At 37.1% G+C, this 13,987-nt stretch overlaps 1 long non-coding RNA gene across 1 annotated transcript; it reads right to left on the bottom strand.

Moving 5' to 3' along the window:
* Window positions 1–6,209: 6,209 nt before the first annotated feature.
* Window positions 6,210–9,400, bottom strand: LOC111947109 (uncharacterized). Its single transcript, XR_002872929.2, has 3 exons — window positions 9,312–9,400; window positions 6,773–6,813; window positions 6,210–6,657 (listed from the first exon to the last, which is right to left on the bottom strand). It is a non-coding gene; the product is annotated as an uncharacterized LOC111947109 (long non-coding RNA).
* Between the last annotated feature and the right edge of the window lie 4,587 nt (window positions 9,401–13,987).

Here is a 13,987-nt window from a genome sequence, read left to right as displayed (position 1 = left end):
CATTTCTTAATGAGATTCTTAAAATAATTTCTGGTCATGTAAAATGAACCAACATGAAGGAATGTTGTGTGATTACAGGCTTGCTTTGGGGTTTAATTAGCGCCCAGTGAATAATTCTGGAGAATTCACTAACAACAACCCAGTGGGAACAGTCCGAACACAACGTACTTTAGCTCTTAATTGCATAGTCATTTTAGAAAGAATTTGATCAATTTTGATTGTGACAAAGTTTGTGAGGTTGTATTTTGGCATTTGTCACTGCAGTTTGACACTTAAAAAAAGGGAGGTTTTAAGAAAGTTTTTGTAATTGTAGATCTGGGTTTTTAGTTGGCAGGCTCCTTCTACTGCTTAAAAACCCATAAATGCACATAAAACATGAGAAAATAAAGTTTTAAAAAGTTTTCCCTTACACAGAGCTTTGGTTAATACACTCCTGTGAAAGCAACATCCATTTTGGGTGTCAAACAGGAGATGTAGATCTTTGCAAAGTAAAAATGATGTTTGCAAAAGGATGCCTTCTACTCCTGAGGATTTTTTTCATGCCAATACCTTTAATTATTGTACTATTTCAGCCGATCTTTAGTAAAAAATCATGAATGTAACCTTGATTGACTTTAATTTGTTCTGACCGTTAGCAAAAAGTTTATTTAAGTGTAATGCAGTGTACTTAGTCTATACTAAAAGGGAGGCAGTATACTTGAAGTTTACTTTTATGTAGTATCTATGTACTGTAAACTTAAAAGGTTCCAATTTAGTCTGAAGAAGTATCCAGATAGTCTACTTCCTACACTACATGGTCTGTAGTATACTTGCTATTCTTATACTCAAGTATACTTAACAAAATAAACTTCAGGTGTATATATTTTTACTAAGGGGACAATGACTTTGAAATTTTTCTGATCAATAAATACACAACAAAGTTATGAGTTAAGTAAAAAAACTCTCAAAATAAACCCTATTATGAATTGGGTAATAGCATAATCCTAGTAAGCTCATATTTGTCATTTGTTTAAATGTTTTATTTCAACGATGTTGCTTTTAAGGTGATTTTTGACAACAAAATATATACTTGACCAACGACGTTTAGTTCAAGACAAAGTCACCACCACCGCAGCATATAACTTGCAATAGATATACACTATAATGCAGATGGAGGTTAGACTTTTTTGCCAACAAATAGTTTAGAACTTGGTATTACACTCTAAAAAGGAAAAGGTTGATCCAACTTAATTGAATCACTTCAATTGGTAACAATTTACGTAGTTTATTCAACTTAAAATTTTTATGTCTATCCAACTCAATGTAATACGTTGATCCAACTTAATTGAATTCCTTCAATTGGTAACACCTAATTGAATTAAGTTTATTCAACTTAATTTTTATGGCTATCTAACTCAATTCAATAAGTTGATCTAACGTAGAATTTTTTTTTTTCCAATTTGGTTTATACATTTTAATTTGACACATTTTTCTGAAGTTTTAACCCATGGACCTTGTAGTTTTCATATCAAAGACATGAATGACCCAGCAATGTCTTGCATTACAAGGTAGGAGCTCACATGTCATGAACTATACGGACACGGATGCCCCACCATACGTTGTCGCCAGTAAGCAGTGAATGGTTCCTGTCGATCTGAGTCAACATTTCTGTGGTCACCACCCTCACTTGTTAGAGGTTCATACCCCTACCACTTGAATCTGTTCAATGTCAGACTGTATACTTTATTGAGGCATCTGATTGGTCAGTTTATATCTACTTCCACTAAAGAAAAAATATTGTGATTAAAAAAACATGAATTAGCAAAACATTTTGACAAAAAATGCACTTTGTGGGAAAAAATACCTTTATAGGTGCTGCATTTGGACTAAACACATGTGGGAAATTCTGCATAAACTGTTAATGCATAGACTTTTTTATGATTGTGAATGATGGTGCTCTCGGGCTCTGAAGTATCTCTTTGGCTGAACATGTCCCTGCTTTGCTTCCTTCAGTTTTCTATTTAGCTCGAATCTGTTGACCCACATTCCAGAAAATCACATGAGCTGCAAATCAGAACTCATGGGCAACAGCTGTTTGGCTTGAAAAAAATCTCAACAGAGAGACCGATTAAAAGTTTTATCCACCGAATAAACACTTCCAGAAGATGTTAACTGCAATATAATGCATCTTTTGTTTATTTTCTTTTTTTTCCCTGCATTTCTTTTCAGCTCCTGATGCCAAAGAGCGATCTACAGCTGCTGCCCATGTCATGCTTCTTCTACAGAGACAGTGCTTCATGATTTAGATTCTCAAACAGAAAATACTGCTCCTGTTTTGAGCTCTTGACTCATATTTTTTAAATCTGTTAACTTTTATGTGTCAAAAAAAAGTTTTCAAGTCAGTAAAATATTAATATAAACTTCTGAAAACTACAAGTAAATAAAATGTGTTACTTCATGATTTAGAGCTAAATGTAAAAGTTGATTGGTCAATACAGTGCACAAATGTTATTTTTTAATGTTTTTTTAAAACTATAACTCTATTATTAATGCTATTAAAATATTACTTATAATTTTACAGGTTTATTCTCATAAAATTCAGACTTTTTTCCTCATAATTTTACAGCTTTATTCATGTAAAATTATCAACTTCTCAGAACTAGCAACTTTATTCTTTTAAATGTATTTCTTTATTTATTTCATTTTTTGGGTGGCTCTGATACTTTGTGGTACCCACAAGTTTCATGTTTTTTCTGTTTTGCACACACAGTATTAAGTTGTTCTAGTAATCGTTTTGGAAAACGGTTTGACGTCAGTTGGTGTCATGAGAATATAGCTTGAAAGGGTAGCTTTAAAAAAACTAACTAACTTTGATATAGCAGCTGCTAAACTTCCAGACACTCTAAAAACATCTGGAGAAGTACGCTTTAACTCTGACTGCAGCTATAAACAGTTCAGTAATACATACTCATACATATATACCTATTAGCGGAACACTAAAGCACAAGTCCCCTTAAAAGCAAACAAACACTCCAAAAACCATGTAAACAGTTTATTGGTGCATAGGTCATGCTCAGTTTACTGTTGGCTACATTCGTGGGTTTCTGACTTTGGTTGTTTATTGGAATTTCCCATAAAATCTTTCTGAAAAATTAGTATGTATTGATAGTCACTGTTGGGCCATGTCCAAATTCCCTCACTACTCGCTGACTACTAAAAAAAAGGTTTTAGTGTGTATTATCAAGTGCAGGGATGCCTAATCCTGGTTCTCCAGATCCACCACCCTGCCAGTCTGCCAGTTCTCTCTGCACAGCTTTCTGCTGATTGCTGACTCAGGTGTTTGCTTATTCTGACTGACTGGACCCTCCTGATCCAGGTAATCAGCATCAGGAAGTGCAGGGAGAGCTGAAACAACAGGCAGGGCGGTAGACCTCAAGGACCAGGATTTGTCATTTCTGATCCAGAGCTCTGGATTTTAATAGAAATTCCGATCACACGCTCACTACTTTTGACAACACCAATTTACTTAAGTCAAAACCTAATAACTGAATATTTTACAAAAACTATGAGTCCACTATGTTTTGATGATGAAAACTTGGATGAAATAAAATACATTTTTCTCACATGAAAATCGTTCAAATGCAATGCATTGTGGTCTATATTTGCCAATCTAGTGAGAACTGACTCACACTAGCCTTTCACAGATACTTTTGGGAAATTTCTAGGGCACTGGATCTTGGAATTGTAGATGTGAACAGCCCCAAAAAAGGGAAATCCCTCACAAACTGTGCACCAAGTAGTGAGTACTGAGGGAATTTGGTTACAGCCTTTGTTTCTCTCCAGTCCTGTCACACCTTTCAGTTACAGGTTATTAGCACTCAGCCTATGTAGGTTTAGGGCTTTTACAGTTTTACTGTCAAGTACATCATTTTACTACTGTTTGGTCTCCCATTTAGTCATTGTTCTGTTTTGTTGTTTTTTTTGCTTTTTTTCTTGGGTGTCTATCATGAAGAGACTTCTGGGAGAATGGATTGAAACACAAAGGTTTTCTACCAAATTCCATTCGGTGCTGTGAATTAGTAAGCTTAATATGTTAACTTTCACTCTCTTTCAAAATTTTAACCACTTTTGTTTTGTTTTTGCCTATGACGTTGTGTTTTTATTTTTTGTGGAAAATAATCCTGCTGTTTACACATTATTTATTTAATGCTTTAAAATCAAACAATTTTATCAAGAACAAGTTCTTGCTTTTATGTTAAAAAAAACTGCGGATAGGTAATAGCCTTTTTATTTATTTTCATTTGCTCAAACTATGCATCTTTTATACATCTTTTTCATTGTTTTGAATCAGGATGTTCTGCAGCTTTTAAAACGTGTCACATTCTGACTTTATTTGCACAGCAGCATCCAACTTTATCAGATTGTTTCTTAACAATTTAATGTGAGCCACTGTGATGGCAATTTTCCCTGAATATGTGGGAAAAAGTGAATGTTTGTAGGATGAGACCATGTGACAGACACAAGTGGTATCTCCTGGATTCCTTGCAGCTTTAGCCTACGTCAACAGAGCATGCAGAGGACGGGAAAGTCTCAGACAAGCCCTGCAATTGCTGTTTTTGTGGTTCGGCTTTTATTGAAGGTGGTGTGGTGTCACTAAAGCAACAAAAGGTCTGCCGTTTTTTATTTTATGCCACAACAGGAGCCAAAATCAGACCTCAGAGAAAATTTCAAAAGAAGGGAAAATTACAGCAGCAATAGATTTATGGGTTACATTTCTGATCATAATATGACTGTCTCCATAGTGACAGAAAGTATCTGCCAAAACGGATGCGTGGACAAAGAAACATTTAATTCTCAACAGTTGCTATAAAGGCATGGGATTGTTGGATGCAGCAAAAGTTTGAGCATCCGGTCCCTGTTCTAAACAAGAAAAACAAAACAATACAAAACAGGGCCTTGAGTTTGTTGATTAACAAGCATTGAAAAATTGTTGTCACTTTTTGTTTAACAAGTGTTGGCACCGTCATGCGCTTTAAGATCAAGGCTGTTCTTTGACTGCAGGGGATAAAAATACTCAAGAGGCTTCACTGCTTTCCAAACAACCTGAAATGTGATGTCATTTTTGGATAGCTAAAATGGGAGTGTGTTTTCCTTCTACTCAACAATATATCTGGCAACTTTAAGGTCATAACATGCTGGTAGTTTCCTCACAAGTCAAACATGTGGTTCTTTTCAAAGTTTACTTTCCAATGAATTTACTTTTTAAATTGTTTTATTCAACAAGAATATGTCCTAGCTATTTATAGTTTCTTATTAATTCTGCGAAGAAATTTTAATCATCTGAAAAATACTTGATATAAATGAATGCTTGCAAACGGAGAAAAAAAAACGTAAATCATAAACACAGCATTTTTTTTTATAGGCAACCTAAAAAACACCCATTTCTAAAATCCTATAGAGTGTTGTATGGATGGAAATGTGTTCTGTTGGGGCTTTTTTACTAAAAGTTTTCAGTTATTGGTTGGTTCAAAAATACTTAAATTGTGAAAATAATATAATAATGTCCTCTTTCAAGTAGATTTTTGCTGATAACTTGCTTTAAAAAAGAAAGAGAGTATTGAACTTTCTTTGCTCCTAAAGCCAAGGAGATCCCATGGGAAAAAACATAATTTGTCTTAATTCCATCTAGAGAGGAATATTTATGAACAGACAGAATTAGTTGGAGCACTTGAGATTGTTTGTTTCTTTTTTAGGAGACTTTTTTCCCTTGTGAGTAAAACAAGACATAAAACCATCATGTTCTCAAAGAAGCAACTGAAAGGAAGGTGAGTTTTTACTGCAGGAGTGAATCACTGAGAGAAAGCAGCAGGAGACAATTGAAAGGAACCAGGTGCAGGAAATAAATTACACTTAACAAAAAGGATGAAACTAATAAAAAAAGAACTCAAAGCCAACATTTTTTGACAGTACCTTTAAAGCAACTTCAGTTGTTCAAAGTGTCGAGAACTTCCTGAGGTAACTAAAAGAAAAACTGACACAGCATGGTATTTTTTCCGCACTTAAAAAGTGTAATTTTTTTCAAAAAAACAACAGTACCACTTATAATCCAGACCACCTTATACATGGATTACTTCTGGTCATGTTTACTGATGTCAAAGCGATTTTGAGAGGTACATGGCGCTCCGTCAAAATTTCAGTCTGTTTTTTGTTCTTTTTTTTGAGTTACACAAGAGATTGGGTGTTATTGTAAATACACGAATGCTGCTAATGTTTAGGGGTGTCAGACTGCATTTCTTTTTAACAAGGTGGGGAGTTAGCATAGTCACAGTAATTGTCATGCCGGGCTAGGACCAGAACAGACCCAAGTGTTGAAACCCAGAAAGACAAACACTGGAGATGGCGATAGAAGATTTATTTCAAATTCCTTGGTGGTAGGTAGACTGGCAGCGGAGGAGTCACTGAAGATGGAGTAATGAGGTGTAGAGATGGAGGTAAGTTTCTTTGGAAGCCAACGTTGAGAGGCAAGATAAAGGTAAGCGGAGCTTGGTGTAGGAAGAACAGGCTTGGCATGGTTGAAGGATGAAGTCAGAGTGTGGTAGTAACTTGGAGCAAGGAGATGATCTTGAGAATGAGAATCTTGTGACTGGACCCAGGTTGGCATTCGTGGATGACAGATCACTGTAGGCAGATTGAGAGCTAGAATTAGACAAGAGCATAAATATACAAGGCTTGAGATTAGGTTTGACCACGTATGCACCAGGGCAACGAACTGGCCTGGAGCCATCTCAAATACCGGAGTAGGTGATGAAGTAAATGCCGACAGCTCGGCCCAATCTGGAATAGAAGCAGAGAAGGGGGGGGGGGGGGGGCACCGGGAGGCATCATGACAGCAATGTTTGTTTTAGCAGGATCGGCCTATTTTTTCACGTTGATAAGAACAAGGTTAGGTGTTCATATGAATACGTTAACGCAGCTAACGGGTAGCAGTGTCAGAGTATATTTCTATTATGTGTTACTAACAAGGTTGGGCATCAGGGTAGTCATAGTAAAGTATGTTCAAGTGGGATCTATCATTTTTTTACATGTTGCAAAAGTTATCGTGATTAAAGTCTAACTGACTGAAAAACTTGTGTTTAACTGTAGTCATGCTTAATGCGCCTTATAGTTCGGTGCACATTTTATATAAGACATAAGTTCGATAATTGACTTGATGGTGTGCCTTATAATGAGGTCATGTCTGTTAAAATGGTAAAACAAAATAATGGGAGTAAATGAGAAGATTCCAACATCTGCAATGCAGCCTACATAAATCCAAACCCAAAGGAGCCAAAAAGACCAGAAAAGAAAAAGTGATAAACGTTGGTTTCAGAAGCGTTTCCAGTGAGGTTTTCACAGATGTTTTACTGTCACTCACAGATGCTCTCTTGCTCAGTCACTCTTAGTTCTCTCACTGTCTCAGCCAGCTAAGATCTCAGTGACACACCGGCTGGATCTTCCTGGCACATGACGCAGGACTTTCAACTGTGACAGTGCTACCCCGGGGCTTTCTCCTTTCACACAGTGACGTGTTTAACGTCAACCATTCCCCTGCTGACGTAAGGAAGAGGCCAAAATGGCTGCCAACTCAAACGCAGTCTATTGCACAAGACATGGCTGCAAACACTGAAGGAAAATCTTGGAACCATAAGTTTAGGGAAAAAAATTGTAGCAGCCCAAACAATGTAGGAAGATAATTGTTGAAATGACCACAGCTTCCAACATTTCCCAAAAATTCCAGTGTCAACAAGTACTTTGAAAGTTGAATAAAGTACCGTAGGTTCTTGATGAGTATCATGACAAATGTTTTCAGAACAACTATGATGCAGCCTTATTCAGCATGACTATTGAATATCTTAGTACAAACAGCTTTGTCATGCGGGGCAAAACACAGAGTTTTCCAGCTGGAATCATATATGGAAAAAAAGATTGTGATGAAGTGTTTCAGAAACATACCATTCTGCGAGTACTTTTTTTGGTGAATTTCCAAAAGAAAAATGTTGTGACCCTAAAGATTTTTTCCGTGACATTCAGTGACATTGCAGTTTTTGAAGATAATGAAGACGCAACATTTTTGCTTGCAACCACCAATTTCAATTTACTTAATTTATACTTAGGGAAAAAGGTCAACCATGGATTTGACCTTTGATTTTATTAAATGATCGGCATCTTGCTTATTCTATCACAGCAATTAAAGTATTTTTTTTTATTTTCAAGCATATTTCAAAACAATTTTCTTCAATTAGCATTACTGTTATAATTTTCTTTCCACTGACTCATATGAAGACCAACCTCAAAGTGTCAGGAACTGCAAATAAAATACCCACTATGCAGGAGACCAGGGTCGGTGGCAGAAACAAAATATTTCATATTCATTTCAACTTAAAAATGACCAAATCCCATGGAGAAACAAAACTGGTGGCAAAGCAGAACGGATGACCTGACAATGATAACCAGACACCTAAACATTCACTGGCCACTTTATTAGGCACACTTGTCCAACTGCTCATTCATGCAAATTTCCAGTCAGCCGATCACATGGCAGTAGCTCAATGCATTTACACATGTAGACATGGACAAGAAGATCTGCTGCAGTTCAAATCGATCATCGGAATGGTGAAAAGAAAAAAAAAGGTGGTTTAAGTGACTTTGAATGTGGCTTTTGGTGCCAGACAGGCTGGTCTGAGTAGTTATGAAACTGCTGATGTATTGGGATTTTATATCCTCAACTATCCATAGGGTTTATAGAGAATGGTTCAAAATATAAAAAAAAAAAAAAAACCTAGTGAGCAAGACTGGTTCCAGCTGATAGAAAGGCAACAAGAACTCAAATAACCACACATTACAACCGAGGTCTCCAGAAAAGCAACTCTGAATGAACAACACATCCAACCTTGAGGCACATGGGCTACAGCAGCAGAAGACCAAACCAGGTTCCACTTCGGTCAGCTAAGAACAGGAAACTGAGGCTAATTGGACAATAGAAGATTAGAAAAACGTTACCTGGTCTGATGAGTCTCCATTTCAGCTGCGACATTCGACATTGCGAAAGCAGGGTTACACACTGCCCTATAGCAACAGTTCAGATTGGTCATGGTGTAATTGTATTGGGGATATTTTTTTCTTGCAGGGCTCGACATAGCCATTTGCCCGCTGGCCCGGTCCTGTTTCTCGAGCAGTACGGACCACAAGACTTTATTTTTTACTTGTCCGCTCGGGCCACTAAAATATCTAACGGTTAATATATTTTTCACCTTTTTCAATAAAGTATATTTTGTGAAAACATGTAGATTTACCTCGTCTTCATCGCTTTGACAGTTTGACGTCCGCCATGATTGTTTTGGTCACGTGGTGCGCACGCATCAGATAGTCCATCAGATGCGTGCGCACCACGCATCTCCGGATGCGGAGAGTGAACACTGTTCACTCTCCGCATCCGTTGGAGCAACTTAATGGCGCAAAAATAGCTTGGGAAGTTGGACAAGGAGACAACGAACGCACAAGATGTTTCTCAAACCTCCCCAAGATGGAGTAATGGGTGGAATTAGTAGTTTGGACAGCAAGACATTTAATGAATGCATTGAAGATGAAATTGTATGCACTAAGCTTTAACCTGAATGTCAAAGAATCAAAGGCAACTCAAAATACCTGAATCTCAGACTCAAATGCAGTATAATGTCAGAGTACTTAATTTTGTTTTTCTTTACAACACTGTAAGCAGTAAGTATTTCTAGTCAAAAGCTGAATGATCTCAGTAATTTAATTTGATTTAATTTTTCAATTATTTAATTTAATTAAGTAATTAAAATAACTAAAAAGTAAATGTAACTTTGCAACTTTAAATAAGTAACTCTGCGAATTTGAACAACATAACAGTAATTAAGGATCTAAAAAGTAAATGTAACTTTGCAACAGTAACAAAAAGCAGAACCTCAAGGCAGTCAGAGCAAAAAAGTAAATAAAACTTCTTAACTATTGATCACGAACAAATGTGAAATAGCAGTGATTAGAAGCAGCATGAAAACTTCTTAACTAGTGTTATCTACTACACTGCAGTGCCCTCTTCAAAAAATCTGAAACAGACTACAGCAGATTTAAGTTTGATATGGTCTATTTTCAGTAATTGAAAAGTGTATAAATAAGTGCCAGATGTCACCAGAATGCACCAAATTGCACCGGTAGGAGTTCATTAGAAATTTGCCTCTGAGTTGTGGGCGGGACTAACAACAACCCCCGCCTCCCTTCCCGTTGTGGAGTGATTGTGGCCCGCCCATCACGTTTTCTACATAAAAAATAAACAGCATTTTTTCGTCTGCACCTGATTCACAATGATTTGAATAAAGAAATGCTCAGAATTTGCAATTTTAAGCTTAATATTCTTAATTTTTGTCCTAGATCATGAACAAAATGCCACAAGAACATGTTAAAACACCAAAAACGTAATTTTCATGGGAGTGGGTGTTTTAAGGTAACCTTTTAAGGACCATAGAAAAAGGTTTGGGTGTATTTGGAGGGAAATGGTCTAACTGGGTTTGAATCCTTTTTTGTGATTTTTTCAAAGGTTTTTCTTGCATTCTAACCATCTGTGATCTCTTGTGAAACAAAAGTCCTACTCGGATTCCTATCCTACGTTCAGTTACCGTACTTCCGAAAAGATTGAATCAAATTCTTTCCTCTGAAATCAGTCCATTTGGGTTTGTTTGGCAGAACTTTTGGTTCTGTTTTACTTCACTGCATAGCATCAAGATTGTTGCACAAAATTTCCACTTCATCCTCAATGTTTTTTCTGCCATCCCTTCAAAGCAGGAGTGTTTGTGCAACAATACGCCCATTTTATCAGGCTTTACCCACAAACTGTGCCAGGAAAAAAAGAATGAGTCTTTACTAGTAATGTTTTTCCAGAAGGTTCTTAAAAAGAAACATTCACAGGCAACTCAGTGGAGTCTCTAGTCTGAGATTGGGAGAGTTTCGGCTTTATTCCCAAAAAACGATCCAACATGTTCCAAGGATTTTAAGTAGTTTTGGCAGATTTTGGTGGTTTCAACAATCGAAGCCAGATATGACTTCACCAAATCTTGGCACTACCAAACATGAGTAACAAGACATAAAAAGAAAAAACAAGCCAGTTAATTTTAACTCCACCCTGTAAAGACGACCTCTGATTGAAGTTTTTCTTTTATTTCTAATAAATTTCAATCCAGCCACAAAGCTTTGTTTTTCAGTTCTAAATTTGATTGAATCAAGGAGACTTTTTTTGTGTGCTAAATACTCAACTAACGATTTCTTGGTGAACTGACCGATTTGCACCATTAACTGTAAACGAGGGAACTGGACTGAGCGGGTCTGACTTCAGCCATAGAAAGTGCTTTACTTCCAGCTCCAGTAACAAGAAGCCAATTCAGTCGCCATACGGACGTAGCCGTGTTAGAGCCAGGTGACAGTGATTGGTCCGAGTGATCTGACAATGTTTCTATGGCAACTACTGTCACCAAACAGGAAGGAGTTTTTTTGAAGTCAACACCCCTTCCACTGAAAGCGGGTCAGGGAGAATCTGTCAATCAAACTTTCGAGGTGGGGGTCAATGCTTTCACTGAGACATCTGATTGATCAGCTTGTAGCTTGAATAACTTGCAATAAACAAAAACAATAATTGAAAAAAATTAAGATTAGCAAGAACATGTTTAAAAAAAAGTATCAGAGCAAGAATGGTTATTCTGACAAACAGAACGACTGTGTAAATGCTTTTCATTTTTCACTAGAAGTTCATGGATATTGGGTTCTTTGACCCAGCAGGTACTTCCTATTTAAAGCGCGAGGGGAGAGTCAAGTTCTTATATACACTCAGGAGGTGGCGACAATATCCTGCAAACTTTGTTGAAAAATTACTTTATAAGCAAAATCTCTTTTAAAGTATGACGTGTTTTATCTATTAGCCGTTTTTAATGTGCCTCTCACAATAAGATTGCGTTGCAGTGCAGCCAACGTCTTTGTGTGTGGGGGGGCACATAGGTTACTGTCGAAATACTTATGTTAGACGTGGGCATGGGGTGCAAATGGGAAAAATATGGCTCCTATATAAATTCTGTAACCTATGTAGTGAATAAATATGGAACCTGTAAAGGAGTGTGAATGAATGTAAAGGCTACATAAATGGAATCAGCCCAGAAGGGCCCCACCTAAATTACAAGCTTGTCAGCAAACAACCTGCAGACAAAGCCACATGGGCTAATTCAATGCAGGTATTTTACATTTTTGCTTGTAATGTGCTTAATTTTTGAATTTCCTAATGTAAAGCACCTTGGTGCTCAAAGATAGTTCATTCATTAATTAACATGGGACCCATTGTTGAAGTCCACATTTTGGACCCATATTGAAAGTAAGCTGGAAGGATAACAGGTTTTCTGCTGGTAAAATGCTAAATATAATTTCAATTGGTAAAAGACAAAAAGTGAAGCAAAAACACCCGGATCACCACACCCCTGCATTTGGAGCAGGATGCCTTGATCACCAGTGTAGGGACAGGGCTTGAAAGAGAATGTTTTCCAAGTTTAAATCAAATCAACCTTTATTTATATAGCACTTTTCCAACACATGTCACTCAAAGTGCTATGCATAAAATATAATCAAAATTTAAAAACAAAAAAGGACAAGACAAACAATGCAGACATCCCCCCCATGCACACACACACAGAGACAGACAATACACACACCATGATAAAAAGAGTGATAAAATGATGAGACGTAGAGATTTGGCTAAACAATATTTTGGGGACATGTCCACATCAGTGACCCCCCACCCCGGTTCATGGAGTATGCTACCACAGGACCCCCCAGATCCGATCGATGGAGTCAGACCCGGGACTCTGAGATCCCTCAGAGGAAAACACTGGAGTTAAAAATAAAATGTAAAAGTAATCAAATTAAAAGTAAAATGTATTTAAAACAAGAAACAAATAATTACTTAAATCTTAGAAGACATATAAAGAAACTCAGTCAGACGTCTGAAAGTTGTAACAACCTGTGCAAGAGGGGCTGTAACTGGTTCAAGAGAAGGCTTCTCCTGCTTCACTGTCCTACTTACTTTGCAACCATCTCTCACCTTCAGCTTCTTATAATCCATGGGTAGGGTAGGAAGGGGGATCCTAAAAGAATGACATTGCTCCAAAATATGTCACAACCTTTCATGACAATTATTTATTGAGGAAAAATGCTAAATGAAAAAAGCCAGACTGAAAAAAAAAAGTTTCCCCAGCAGACCTAAACCTACAGGATCTGTGCAATAAGGTAAACACAGTTTTTCATGCTACACATGAGAGGTTTTCTGCATGGGAAATAGGGTCCTACTCAAAAAATTGCAGTTCATAGGCAGTGATTTGTGGGAATTTCATTCACCCCCAACTATAGCTGCATTTCTGGATCTGCCTGAAAGATATTTTTCCAGGGAAACACTTTCTCACAGGGTATTGTTTCCAAAAATGACTATGGGGAGCTTTCTGGGAGGCACATCTGCACAGCAGGGCCATTTTTAAATCATAAATTCAGTTTAGCTTCTTTCCCAAACAAGAGGTTTTCCTGTGTGCACACACAACTGAGCACATTACCTTTGGGAATTAGTGACTTGACCCAACAAATGTCTTTAATCTCTGGACACTTTGCATTACGGGAAAAAGTGGACCCCTTCCAGCTGCACAACAAAACTGCAGATTAAAAACAACTGTCTTATCTGGAGGGTTTCTCTGATGGGGCCCCTTCCTTTTGAATTGCGTGCTGTGCATGCACCATCATTGCACACTTAGATCAGAAAAGATTTTTTTAGGGTAAAAACGGTTGAGTAATGCTTAAAGTGTGCAAAGGGCTGCTTTGTCCTACTTTGTTTTGCATCATCTAAATGAGTTTATTTTATTATTCAGATTAAAGTTGATTATGAATCAAAACTTAGTCTTGGTTTGGATCTTTTTCTACTTCTTCTTCT

This window comes from Oryzias latipes, chromosome 24 (genome assembly GCF_053564925.1).
Source record: "Oryzias latipes strain Hd-rR chromosome 24, Olatipes_Hd-rR_3.1".
NCBI lineage: Eukaryota > Metazoa > Chordata > Actinopteri > Beloniformes > Adrianichthyidae > Oryzias > Oryzias latipes.
Note: the sequence above shows the minus strand (reverse complement) of the source record. Positions and strands in the feature narration are given on the sequence as shown.